The sequence below is a fragment of the Triturus cristatus genome, chromosome 5_2, assembly GCF_964204655.1.
Source record: "Triturus cristatus chromosome 5_2, aTriCri1.1, whole genome shotgun sequence".
Taxonomy (NCBI): Eukaryota; Metazoa; Chordata; class Amphibia; order Caudata; family Salamandridae; genus Triturus; species Triturus cristatus.
This window is the reverse complement of record NC_140588.1, coordinates 711,629,724-711,643,314: the sequence shown is the minus strand read 5'-3', so window position 1 is coordinate 711,643,314 and position 13,591 is coordinate 711,629,724. Positions and strand designations below refer to the sequence as shown.

Genomic DNA, 13,591 nt, shown 5'->3' with positions numbered 1-13,591 from the left:
AATATGCATATTTAACACAAAATGCAGTTTCTATCAAAAATAGATTAAAATAATACTAACAGTGGGCTGCATGGCCCTTGTAAATTGAAAGCAGCCTTAATTAAAACCAAAGGGACAGGAAGGTGAGTTTGGACCTCTTCTCTTTGTAGATTCTACAAAGAGGAGGATCTGGATTTGAGAAGGATACCTTCAGGGTGTGCCTGATAGGAAACACTGTGCCTGTGGGGATTTGGAAGAGCACTTCTTTGGCTAAAGAGGGGCCGGGTGCTCTGTGGTCTATCACCAATTATTGGTGAAATATTAAATAACATTCATAGATAACGGAAGATTACCTGTCATAGATGATGATGGAAGGCTATTCCACAAAGAAAGTATTGAGAAATATTTGTGCTGCAGAAGATCTTCGTGTGACCCCTAGGCCCAGATCTACTAAGTACTTGTGCTGTTCTTGCGTGACGCAAGTAATTACAAGGCAATGCAAGAGCTAAGTCTAAAGTCTCTCCCCAAACCACATTCTTTCCCTTCCCTCTTATCCGCAATCAAGGTCCCCTCACATATACATCTAAGCTGTCACTAATATTCATGTCACTTTTCCTACATCGAATCCCTGCCTAATAGCAACATTCAAGTCATCCCTCTTCCACCAGGACTGAAGTCCATCCAGACCAGCCAACTTTGGAAACGATTCCGAAGTATTAAAGATATGGGGAATGCATGTGCCACACATATGTCTAACCCCTTGGATGTCGGCGCTTTTGTGGAGGCTGAAGAAAACGTGTTTGTATCTCTGGTTTGGGGAACTCAATTTGATTTGACATTGATCATTTTAAACCAGCATATGCTTGCTAGAGACGTTAGAAAAGGTAAGCAAAAAGATGGAAGACAAAAATAGCTTTGAGGTGTTCGCTTTTTGTAGTCTTTACTGTGTTTTGCTCTCAATCAACTATAATACAGTGGTTAAAAACATACATGCCAACACTTCTGATTTACATGAGACACATAAGTTTGTAGACCATACATTTTTTTATTTGACCCTTTCCAGCATAAAAACTACCTCCACTTCATTCCATGTCATTAGGGAAATTAAATCACCCCAAAGTAATTTCTAAATGTCCCTTTTAGCTTTTCCCAAATATTAGATTGTACGTAAAACCTATACAGTTTATCTCAACATTGAATGCCATGCCACTGAAGCCTACTCCTACTATTCCTTTCTATGACTCCAAATGTTCAAGTGCTATACTAAAGATTTCAAGCACATAAAAACGTAAGCCAGGATCCAGTGTGTCACCGAACAGATGGAAGAAAGGGAACAGAGACATGGGAAGGCCCTGGGGTCTGCATGGCTCTATGTCACAGCCCACAGCCAGGGGTAGGGTTGCCCCATCACCTGGGGAGTACTAGGTCGAAACCGTTGTGAACGACATTCTGATAGAAATCTACACAAATGTAATAATGTCTATCTGCCTAATGCATGGAAACACTATGGCTCAGCTTCCCGACATATTGTTTCTATTAGGCACGTGCTTCTGTCATTCTTCCCAAACATCTAAAGATATGCTCTTGCCTACAATGTGGGATATCCTCAGATAGGGGAGTAGTAATGAACATAAACAATTCATCCATGTATAAAAGAACCAGCAATGGCTTATGTTTTCAAAGCTTCCAGAGAGGGGACTGAATATGTGGTGTTGCCACGGTATATTACCAGCTGGAACTTTAGCTACAAAATACAGTAGCTAAAATACTGTGCTATAGAATACTGTAGCAAGATCATCAGCAACCAAAACGTTGTGAAGACATGTATATATGAAAGTGTAGATTTACTATACATTACTCCACAGATGTGTACCTTGACGACTCAAGATTGGAAAAGTGTGAAGTTAAAAAAAGCAAATCTGTACTTGTGTGCATATATTTACATTCCCAATATGTAGGAGTGGACAGACTTTCCCTTCCCACCATCTCCAAATGTATCAAAAGTGTTTTGTACTCTTACTCTTGGCTCAACATGCCATCATATCCAGTTCATGAGCAACAGAAAGATTTCACAGCTTTTATGACATCATTTGGTGTGTGTAGAATGCCATTTGGCTTAGCGTCTTCCTTCTCTGTACTGGAGAGAGTGATAGTTGTGTTGTTTGAAAATGTCGGTTTAAAATGTTTCCAACAGCTTTATATTTGGAGTAACACACGAGGTTCATGATAAGAGAGTTTGTCATCTCTTCGGAATTTTGAAACAAAGGGCATTGGCATTTTAACAGACGTAATTGATAAGATGGCAGACTATAGCGATGACCAAACCAGTAAGACTGAAGCCATAGAAATGTAAGGATATTTAATGAAGAATCCTACGTGAAGCAAGCCACTCAAATGCAGACAGGCACGGACGTGAACTCTTTTTTTTTTTTTGTTAAATAATTTTTATTGGAATCAACATGAAAAGAAGAAAAATAACATATCAAAAATACACATCTTAAAGGTAAAGGGATAAACCAGAAATATTGCGATAAAAAAAACTGTAAAATGCAATCTTATGGTATAAGGTAAGTAAAACATGAGCAGAGTACATGTCTAACATTTGTCACTTTTATATTTTAAATAATAATAGAAGGAGAGAAGGAGGGGATAGGAGAGGATTAGAAGAAGGAGAGAAAAAGGAGAAGAAAAAAGGTAGATGAATAGAAATTCGGGTAAAGAGGAGTGCGAAGATAAGAAAGTAGTAAAGGGTTTCCAGAGTAAATCCGATTTAATTTTCTGAGATAACGATGTAGATGAAATAGTAGATATTCTATGTTCATCACAAAACAAATTCCACTGTGTTAACATATTTTGGAATTATCTTTCCAACAAGTAAGAATAACCTTAAAAGCAAGTGCAATAAAAAGGTCAAATAACATCGATTTTGAAGAGCTGTTGTGTAAATACTCAGACATAGTTCCAAGAACAACATTTTGAATTGATAATGGAATATGACACTGAAATATCTTAGAACATTTAGACCAAATGGATTTCCAAAAGTTGAAAACATTAGGGCAATAGTATATTAAATGAAGTAATGTGCCATTAGATGAAAGCCATGACCAGCAAAGAGGTGAAGTAGAAAGATTGATTTTATGAATAAGAACAGGTGTATGAACAACTCTATTGAATAGGAAAAATAGGGATTGAGTAACATTTTCAGCTTTGGAGGTAGTAAACATTTTGTGCCATCATTTATCCCATTGTTTGAGTCAAGAGGTACATAGAGAGGTCTTGTTTCCATTGTTTGAGTCGAGAGGTACATAGAGAGGTCTTGTTCCCATGCTATTTCAATTGAGGATTTAAGTCTGCCGGAAATAGAAACAGATAAGTGTTTATATATGAAAGAAGCCTTAGGGTTAGAATCAAAGGCAATATTGTATAAAAGTGTCAAGGGAGTAAACAGAGTAGAGTCAACAGGAAAGCTTTTGATTAATAAAAAAGATTGAAGTACCTGTGATAATTGGGAATATTAGGATAAGTAAGAAGAAGGTAGACCATAATGTTCTTGTATTATAGTGAAGGGTATAACAGAATTTTGAGAGACTAATTGATGAACATATACAATACCCTTTTCTTTCCAATGTTTAAAATAGAATGATTTATGGCAAAACGTAATACATTTATTACACCAGATAGAAGAGGCAAGGAAAGATTGGTAAAAATTAGAGCCAAGGGTGAACAATGAATGTAATAGATGCTGGGGATATTTTAAGATAGGATGCTTGGAAATAAAAGTGAAGTTACTCATAAAAATAATATAATAAAAAGAAAATTCATGTAATAGAGAATAAAATTAATCCAGCTGGGTATAGGGGAATCTTGATATTGTCTATTCAAAGCATAAATTTCTCTAATTCAAAAACTGTATGATATAGTTTAAAATTAGGAAAACGTACACCCCCTTCATTTTTTGGTTTAATTAATTTGGATAAAGCAATACAGGCAGTTTTATTATTCCAGAGAAATTTCGTCCGGAAATAATTAATTTGAGAGAAATAATAATTAGGAATTTTGAAAGGTAGCATAGAAAGTAAAAAAAGAATAAGAGGCGCAATCATCATTTTAATAGTGTCCAATCTACCCCACCAGGATAAATGAAGAGGGGACCAAGAGCAGAGTGAATTCTGAATTTTAAGTTTTAGTGCACTATAATTGTGAGTGAGAGTGTGGGAAATGGTCAGTGAGAACCAAACAACGAAATATTTAATCTTAGATGGACAGCACATACAATTGGTATCAGAGAACATACATTAATAATATAAGGAGTTTACAGGAAAATCTCAGTTTTAGAGAAGTTTAATTTGTAACCAGATATTTTAGAATATAAATCAATCTCCTGTAAAACAGGAGATAAGGAAGTCAAGGGGTTAGAAAGGTAGAACAAAATATCTTCCACATAAGCAGATAGTTTTAGTTTCATTGGAGTTGTATTGGAAACCTGTTATCAAAGGGTTACGGCAAATACGTTCAAGAAAAGGTTCTAGGCAAAGAAGAAACAATAAAGGTGAAAGGGGACTACCTTGCCTGGTACCGCTATGTATTTTAAAATAAGGGGCTAGAAATCCATTGACGGAAAGACAAGCACGCAGTTCTGAATACAATAGATTGATAAATCAAATAAAGTTGGTGCCAAAACCAAACCAATGAAGAGTTTTAAACATAAATTGCCAATTTATATGGCCAAATGTTTTTTCAGCATCAAGAGATAATGCAGCAAGAGGGGCAGGATACCTTTTATCCAATGTAAGACTATTCGAAAACATCCTAGCATTATCTGAGGTAAGCCTGCTGTTAATAAAACCAGACTGGTCAGGTTGAATAAGAAGAGGAATAACATCTTCTAGTCTAGAGGCAAGAATGTTTGAAAAAATCTTACAATCATAGTTAATTAATGAAATTGGGCAATAATTTTTACACAGGGTATGATCTTTATCAGGTTTAGAATAATAACAATGAGAGCATCTAAAAAGGAACCTTCAGGTTTATATTTCAATAAAAAAGTGGTGAATAGTTTAAGTAAATGCGGCGCAAAAATAGATGAAAAAGAGGAAATAAGTTTAATGGAGAAACCATCAGGGCCAGGAGCTTTTTTGGGTCTCTTAAAAAATTTGATGGCATCCAAAATCTCCTGAAGAGTTATATCCTTTTCAAGGATAGCCACAGTGTCTGGTATAGAGGGAGGAGAAGGGAGACCGTTAAAAAATGATTGGTTTCCTATTCAGAGGGGTGTGTATCTTCCGTATAATAGTGATGTATAATAGGATTGAAAAGCATTAACAATTTCAAAATCAGAGTGTAGTAGATTGTTAGTAGGGTCATTTCGAATAGGTCAAATATTTTTCTTGTCCAATTTGACTTTTAGATAATTAGCCAACAAGTTACCAGCTTTATTTTGACCCTCATGATATTTAGATTTCATTTTGAGTAGGATGTTACAAGCATCAATCGTAGCCAATTTTTTAAAAGAAGATTTGGCTTTAATAAGATCCCGTAGGTGAGAGGAGGATTTAGAAGTAAAATAAGTATGTTCAAGAGTCTTAATGTGTTTGAGAGTGGAGAGGTACTGGGAATTCAACAGCTTTTTCCTTATGGCAGTGTAAACAATAGTAAAGGCTCTAAAGGAAGCTTTAAAAGCATTTCAATTGTTGTGAACAAAGGTGTCATTAGATTGCTTAAACAGGAAAAAAAAGATTTTATAAAGGAAGTAGCATCTAAAATAAAAGTTTGATCAGGTAATAAGGAGTTGTTGAATCTCCATCGAGCATGTTTGGTGGTATCAAATGATAAATCAAAAGAGGATAAAACAGGGGCATGATCAGAAATAAAAATGGAACCCATTTCTGATGATTATATAGAAGGGAGTAGAGATTTAGAGACCAAAATTCGAGACATAGTATGATAAACATCTTATTAAAATTTAATTTCATATGTATGAGGGTTACAATTTTTCCATACGTTGTCGAATGGACGAGAGGCAATAGCAGATTGAAATGCTTCATGTGATTTATCCAGGTTAAATTTACAATTAGATTTCCTATCAGAAAATGGGTCTAGCCAATCATTGAAATCGCCAGCAACAATTATATTAGGATTAGTAATGTAAGACCATTTTAATTTCATACTATGCCAAAAATCCGTATCAGATTTAACCAGGCCTTCAATATATTAAACAGTGACGTGTTTATTAATGATAGTGGCATGAAGCAATACCCAACGTCCATTCATATCACATTCAGTTGATAAAATTTGGATTTTTAACAATTTGTGACATAGCAACACCACCCTTACGGTTGACAGCAGGGCAAAAAATAACATGACCCACCCATTGACGCTTCAGCTTAAGCGATTCAGCATCATTACAATGAGTTTCTTGCAAAAGAGCAATTTGACAATTAAGTTTCGATAAATGTGAGAGTACCTTTTGACGTTTAACAGGATGACCCAGACCACAGACGTTCCATGAGACAACATTAAACATCTTGATGAATAGAGATAGGGGTACAGGAACATTGATGGCAAACTGCAAAATCAACAATGGAAACAAAAAGACACCTACGTCAATAATCGAATAACATGAAGATACTGCCAAAAAATAGAGAAGAGAAACAAATAGACACTCGTACAATTATAGAGAAAGGAAGAGGAAGGAAACACAGGAGAAATAGAATAGAAAGGAGAATATAAAGAAAGAAGAAATGAAAGAAGAGTTAAAGAGAAACAAGAATGAAGGGACAGATCAAGGACATAAAGCCAGATCTGAAACAAAGGGAAAAAGAGATGAGAACCAGTAATGCCTGACCGCCCACCCACACCAAGGAAACCAGCTGCGATTTCAGGGAATAAAAAAATTGCCGAGTGAGTGGGATCGGTATATTGTCAAATAAATACAAGAACTTTGGTAGGACAACCATTTTAGCCAGTGATATCTTACCGGCCAGCGATAATGGCAACTTGGACCACACCTTCACTTTTTCTTCCAGCCACACGATAGCTCGGCCATAATTCAACCTCCACACCTCCTGTGTGTCTCGGCTTATCCAAACCCCCAAATATTTAACAGCTTCAGCTTCCCACCTCAAGGGGAACTCCGATATCATCGGGGGGTACCGTCAGTCAGCGGAAATATCACTGATTTAGCCCAGTTTATAAAGATACCAGCTAGCCCTCCAAAATGAATGAACTCGCTCGAAAGTGGATCTAAGTTCTCTTCCGGGTTAATAATGTAGAGAGGGACATCATCTGCATATAATGAAATGAGTAGGCTTCGGGAACTGAACCCTATTCCTCGCGCAGTGTGGTGCTGACGGATGCGGGCAGCCAGGGGCTCCATCGCAATCGCAAAAAGCAAAGGAGACAACGGACACCCCTGTCAGGTGCCTCACGAAATGGGAAAAGAATCAGAAAGCAAACCATTCACCTGTATGCGTGCGTTAGGTGATGTATATAACAGCCTAATTCGATTTATAAAGAACGGGCTGAACCCCATACGACCTAGAGTCGAGAATAGTTATGGCCATTCGAGCTTATCAAACGCCTTAGTGGCGTCTAAAAACACAACTGCGGCTTTCACGTCTGGGTGTAGATAGTGAAACACCGAAAAAATTGTCCTTAAGTTATGAGATGTTGATCTCCCCGGGATAAACCCCGACTGATCGGGGAGCGCAATGATTGGCAGCATAGGCTGTAGCCTATTAGCATTCAATTTGGCTAGGATCTTAACATCCACATTTATCATTTACAGTGGCCGATAGGAATCCAGCTCCTCCTCTGGCTTCCCAGGTTTGAGGAGCGTGATAATGATCGCCTCCCTCATGGACTGGGGCAACACTCCCTCCTCCAGCGCTTCTTCATATACTGCTAACAGCTTAGGGGCCAATTCCTCGACATACGTTTTATAGAAGGACGTGGTTAGGCCATCTGGCCCAGGGGCCTTTCCTAAGGGTAGGCTTTTTATAACCTGGGCTACGTCTTCCGCAGTAAACGGGAGATCCATTAATTCTCTATGGTTGTTGTTGAACCAGACCAATGCCAGTGACTCAAGAAAGTTCTGCAACTCCTCAGTGCACGGCCCTTGAGTAGTGGTATATAAATGGGAGTAAAACGTCGAGAACTCCGTTAAAACTCTCTCTTGGCCCCTGACAATGTCGCCCTGCGGGGTTCGTATTTCATGAATGAATGAAGCTGACTGAGATGGTTTAATCATACCAGCTAGTGTGCGACCCGGTCTGTCTCCCTCACCATACCTACGCGCCTCAGCATATTTCCCCAAAAACTTAGCTTCACGTTGAGCCTCCTCAGCAAAGTCTAACAGTTTAGATTTCAGGGTTTGCGCTATGTGGGGTTCGTTTGTGGAGTAGAATTGCTCCTCAAGTTTTTTTATCTGGGTCTCAAGAGACGAGATCGTGCCCCGGATAGCTTTAAATACTCCTGCCTGCCGGGCAATACACTGGCCCCTGATCACTACTTTAAATGCCTCCCAGAGTGAGGCTTTAGTAGTCACTGAGCCCGTATTATTGGTAAAGTAGTCGGTAATGTCCGTTCTTATCTCTTCTTCGAAGGCTTCATCCATTAGGGCATGCAGCGGGAGGTGCCAGGTAAATGCACGGGGAAGCGACCCCGGGAGTGATCAGATACACATGTACCCTCTTTTACCAGGGGTGCCTGCTGCGCCATATATCTACTAAAATTCCATCTAAGATTATAGTCTTCAGGGCAGCACTGGAAGCCGGGTGTAGGGAACAGGCCGCACCCTTCCTGTCCATATCATCATCTAGGATCGCATTAAAATCCCCACCCCACAGTATAGTACTGCAACCAGTTATTCTGACTCTAGTCCAAATATCCTGGAAGAACTCAGGGGAATCAACATTCGGACCATAGACTGCTACAACTACCAGGGAAATCCCTCCTAGAACTCCATGGATAAGGACAAATCTCCCCTCAGGATCTTTGCGTACCTCTCCCTTATGCCAATCCACCCCCCTTTTGACCAGCACAGCCACCCCTCGGGCAAAGTTGGAATAAATAGATGAGTACACGTGTCCCCACCTGTAATGCCTCAGCCTCTGTGATGGTGTAACATTTAAGTGTGTCTCCTGCAATAAACACACATCTATGTTGTGTCTGGATAAATAAGTATGCACAAGTCTAGATTTTCTGCCATCATTTAACACTCTAATGTTCCACGTAACAAGATTTAGTGTTGCAGCGTGTTCTTGTCCACAATGCACCAATCAATCTGGAGCAGGCGTCGGAAGTGCTTTAATTCCCAAGCACAGGCCAACACTGACCAACATCGCGCAATCATACTGGCATCGAACAAATAAAGAATCCCTGCCCACCACCCGCCTCCCACTCCAACACCCCAATCAGGTTGCAGAATACCCCCCCAAAACAAACTAAACACAATAGTCCACTTAATAGTAAAGGGAAACTTCCCATGGGGGCGAAGTGACACCAGTAATCTCCCCTGCTGGCACAGGGTGGCTGGGAGTACTGCGGCATGTGTTACAAGTCCTCCCCAACAACCTCAAACAAACTGAACGTCAAATCATTGTGTGTTTCGAAACCCACATCCACAGACCCATTAGTTACCGCTTGGAACCGCAGCATAGCAGTGCAGTCACTTAGGTTGGAGATCCACAAAGCACCCAATTCAATCATTATCGCTAAGTTGGCCAGTCACAGATGCCTTGACATTTCGAGAGTCTTTATTCCTCTTCCCACCAACATGTTTGGCGAACTTCACGGTGGACTTCGCATCTGTAAAGTAATGAACGGCGCCATCGTACGAAATTTTCAGCTTGGCAGGATAAAGGAGGGAGTAAGGGACTTGCGCCTGCAGGAGGATGCGCTTGGCTGGTAAGAATTCGTGCCTCGCCGCCTGTACAGCAGGGGTAAAATCCAGGTAGAACGAAATAGTATTGCCTTTATGTGACACTTGACCTTTTTCCCTTGCCAGCCGCAGGATGATGTCTCGGTCCTGATAGTTCAACAGCTTGGCCAGTAGCGGCTGAGGTGGCGCGCCTACTGGGGGTTTCGGGCCTAAGGACCTACGTGCTCTCTCCACCATGAAGACAGGGGACTGGTGAGGGTCGAACAGTTCATGGAGTAGGTCTGTCACAAAGGTCTCCATCTTGGATATGGCGGTAGTTTCCGGGATGCTGGTAATACGTAAGTTATTTCTACGTGACCTCACCTCCAAATCGTCGTTCTTGGCACGGAAGATACCTAGGAGCTTGTCCATATGCAATAACTGTTCTTTGGTCTCCACCTGAAATTTGTGGAATTTGGTTTGGCGGTTTTCTAGGACATCTAGGCGGGTCTCGTGCACAGCCACCTGGGTCTTGACCGCGTCCAGCTGCGCAGTCAGGGTATCCAACTTGGAATCTATGTTTCTTAAGCTCGAGCGCATTTCCAACATGAAAGTGCGTAGATCTTCACCTTGATCCTCCACGTGGAGGTTCTGTTGGTCGTCCGACTGCGCAACAGAGGCCGGCTCAGCTTGGCACGTAGCTCGTTTGTCAAAAGTGAGCTTCGGCTGTTTAGCATCTTGCTTACCCATGCTGCAGAGGCAATCAGGATGGTGTCGATCGTGAGGACAATCAGAGCGTACCCAGCACTCCCAAACGTCTCACCAAGCCAGGGCCGGCGTCTTCAGCTAATAAGTCTTCTTCTCCGTCAAACGCCACCCAAGGTACCCAGCGCCACGCGCCACAATGCAGGCCCTCTTCAGCACCCCTTAGCGTGCCCCACACGTCTGCTCTTCCTAAGTGATCCTCTCTTGGCATGCAATGCTCACAAGTATCAGTGTGGAGTAAAGACTTATATGAGAGTATGTGAGCTGGAAATGCAAGGGGGTTCCTAGTGCACAGCTGGGGTTGTGTAGACCAGCAGGGATAGTGCCGCGGGGGGCCCCCAGGCAGACACCAGCAGCCAGTCGTGACTCAGGATGCCTCGCAGGTAGTAATGTCACCCAAATCTCAGGGGACTCTCCATCCACATATCCTCAATGTACGGTGTGACTGAAAATCCCACAAGATCGTCACATAGTAATAGCGCCTCTCCAGCACTGTCAGCGCTTTTTCACATCATCATATAGTCGTAGGTGTTATTTAGCCAAACAGCCACTCCTCGCGATCTGTGTCAGCTTGCAGCAGAAACTGGACTCTGGCAGCAGTAGGAACAACTTAAGGGAGTTGAGGCGTCAACTGTTCCCGTGTCTCCTTCCGCAGCCGCAGTGAAGTGGGTCTCTAAAATGGCGGCGGCGGGCCTTTATGTGTGCAGGGGATCACCTCCTCACCTCTCACACAACCATCTGGCAGCAGCAAGCTGGGGCATCCACTGCGAGCCTCTTCGTCACTCAAGTGACGCATATACCTCTGGTGTTGAGGGCGTCTCGCTCAGTGGCCGTCCACCCGCACTCCCATTTCGCGGCCTGCATCCACACAGCAGCCGCGGGCTCGATTTTCGGGCTGCCTGAAAGGAGCACTCCCAGGGGGCAAGAGCAGCACAGGCAGCAGACGGCCCCGCATTCTCTCACACAGATCCACCTCAGAGTGCCTGTGGGTTCCGAAATTAGCACTGATCGGATCCACTGTAGCTCAGCAGTCCGAGGACGTCGGTCTTAGGCTCGCCACTGCAAGGATTACAGCAGGATTTCGGTCCCAGCGGGCGGAGCGCATTCAAAGAGCGGCCATTCCGCTGCTTGGCAAACCACGCCCCCCCTGTGCGACACAAACCTTAAGTGAGATTTATGAAGCCATGCAAGGGCACTTTGTGTGGCCCTAAGTGGCTCCATAAATCTGGAGTAAAGCAATGCAGCGCAGATCACTGCATTGCCTTAATCTCTACTGGAAAGGCATTCCATGGTGGTTGCGTGGCTGTTCCCATGAAACGCCCATGGATTTTGATGCACTCCCATATTTACAAGAATTGGTAAACCTAGGAATGCGCCAAAAAGATATGCCTTCCCAGGAGTGGCATAATGAGGAGAAATATCTTTATTTATCCTCGTTACTTCCTCTTTCCACGTGTGCTGGATTCTGCAGTACACATTGAGGAATATGCCTTGCAAGATTGTTTTTGTGCAGGAAGGTGTCCTTACATGCACAAAAACAATCCTGCATGCAACGGAGGCACCCTTCCACCATGGTGTCAGGGTGCCTGCAGTGGCGTTAAGCTGCAAAAAGGACACCAGTGCAGGGGAAATGGCAGGAATCCACTGTATTGACTTAAATACAGCATATTCCTGCCCTTTCCCTGTCACTCTGTGCTGCACTGCATGACAAGTTCATTAATCTACCCTTAGATTAGTGCTGGATGTGAAAAATAGAAGACGTTATCTCCTGGGGAAGAGTGGGGGTATGGAGTACTAAAGAAGATGATGAAAGGAGTACTAAAGAAGGTGATGATAATTTTTTAGAAAGACTGGTCTCCTAAAAATACTTTGCTTGAGCAGAAAACAGCAATTTGAGGGATATGTGGGGAATATTCAACAGAAGTTTGGACATGTGGTGGGCGATTTATGAATGAAACTAAAGCATTGTCTGGTAGCACGTTGTCATTTACAGGCAGCACATTTTCCACTGAAATGGCCACTAAATTTGGACAGATATACAGTTTTACAGATAAAACTGTATAGCACAGAAATGATGATGTGCAGAAATCGGGTCTCTGTCAATATTTATCTTTAGTGCATAACCAAGTAAGTGTTTTGATTTGTTTTGATCCTATCAAAATCTCTGTTTGCCACACATTTCACAATTTTTTAAAAAGTGCTTCATTTTGGAGTTCCTAGCTGGTGGATGTATACAGTTTATTTAGAGGTATTTCCATTTTGTTGTGTAATGCAAAAACAATGTCCAACAGTGTCACATAGTTCACTTTAAAAATTCCTCTCACTTTGCAGTCAGAGAAAGAAAAGTAAACACCAATCCCCATGTTAAAAGAATAATGCGTCTGAAGTTTGAACTCTCTCTTTGAATCAGGGCAAATGAAACAAGTTAAACACAGAATTTAAGGGCATCTTTATTTATTGCTCTGACTTTTCACGACACACCAAAAATCAGCAGGTCGTGAACCACAGTTTTGGAAACACAGGTTTACAACAAAGGCGATGATGATGATGATGAAGTAACAAAATGGAGAATGTAGTTAGACATGGAGAATGTTTTAAGCATTCATCTGGAGTGCTGCTACAAATTCTCCTGGGACTGCTAAGGTTGGTATTGGGGGACTCTAGAGAATCAGTTTGGACACTATGGAAGAGAGATGGCCACAGTCTTTAAGTGGGCTCTGACTGAACTTCAGCAAGGCCCAAAGAATTTGAGCCACAAACATGTACTGTTGCGGGGATTCTGCTCATGCACAGAACTATGCGCAGGAAACCAGGACCTCAGTGAATTGTGGTGTACCAAAAACTTACCTCAGTACCCAGAACCCCTATCCGACTAGCATCAGTGTCTCATTCGTTCTCCGTACTACAGCAAAGCTACCAATGATTAGACAACCCAGAACAAGCGACTTAGGGTACCCTCAGGAATGGTGGGAATCAAGAACACTCTTT

At 41.8% G+C, this 13,591-nt stretch overlaps 1 protein-coding gene across 1 annotated transcript in view; it reads right to left on the bottom strand.

Annotated features, from left to right (window-relative positions):
• Positions 1 to 2,411: 2,411 nt before the first annotated feature.
• The window catches only part of LOC146829164 (uncharacterized), a 101,679-nt gene continuing 90,499 nt past the window's right edge, over positions 2,412 to 13,591 (bottom strand). Inside the window, exons 4-5 of the mRNA XM_085607814.1 lie at positions 6,443 to 6,544; positions 2,412 to 3,329 (exon numbers count right to left, since the gene is read on the bottom strand). The gene's annotated coding sequence lies outside the window, so the exon portion shown is untranslated. The remainder of the gene's footprint in view (positions 3,330 to 6,442; positions 6,545 to 13,591) is intronic.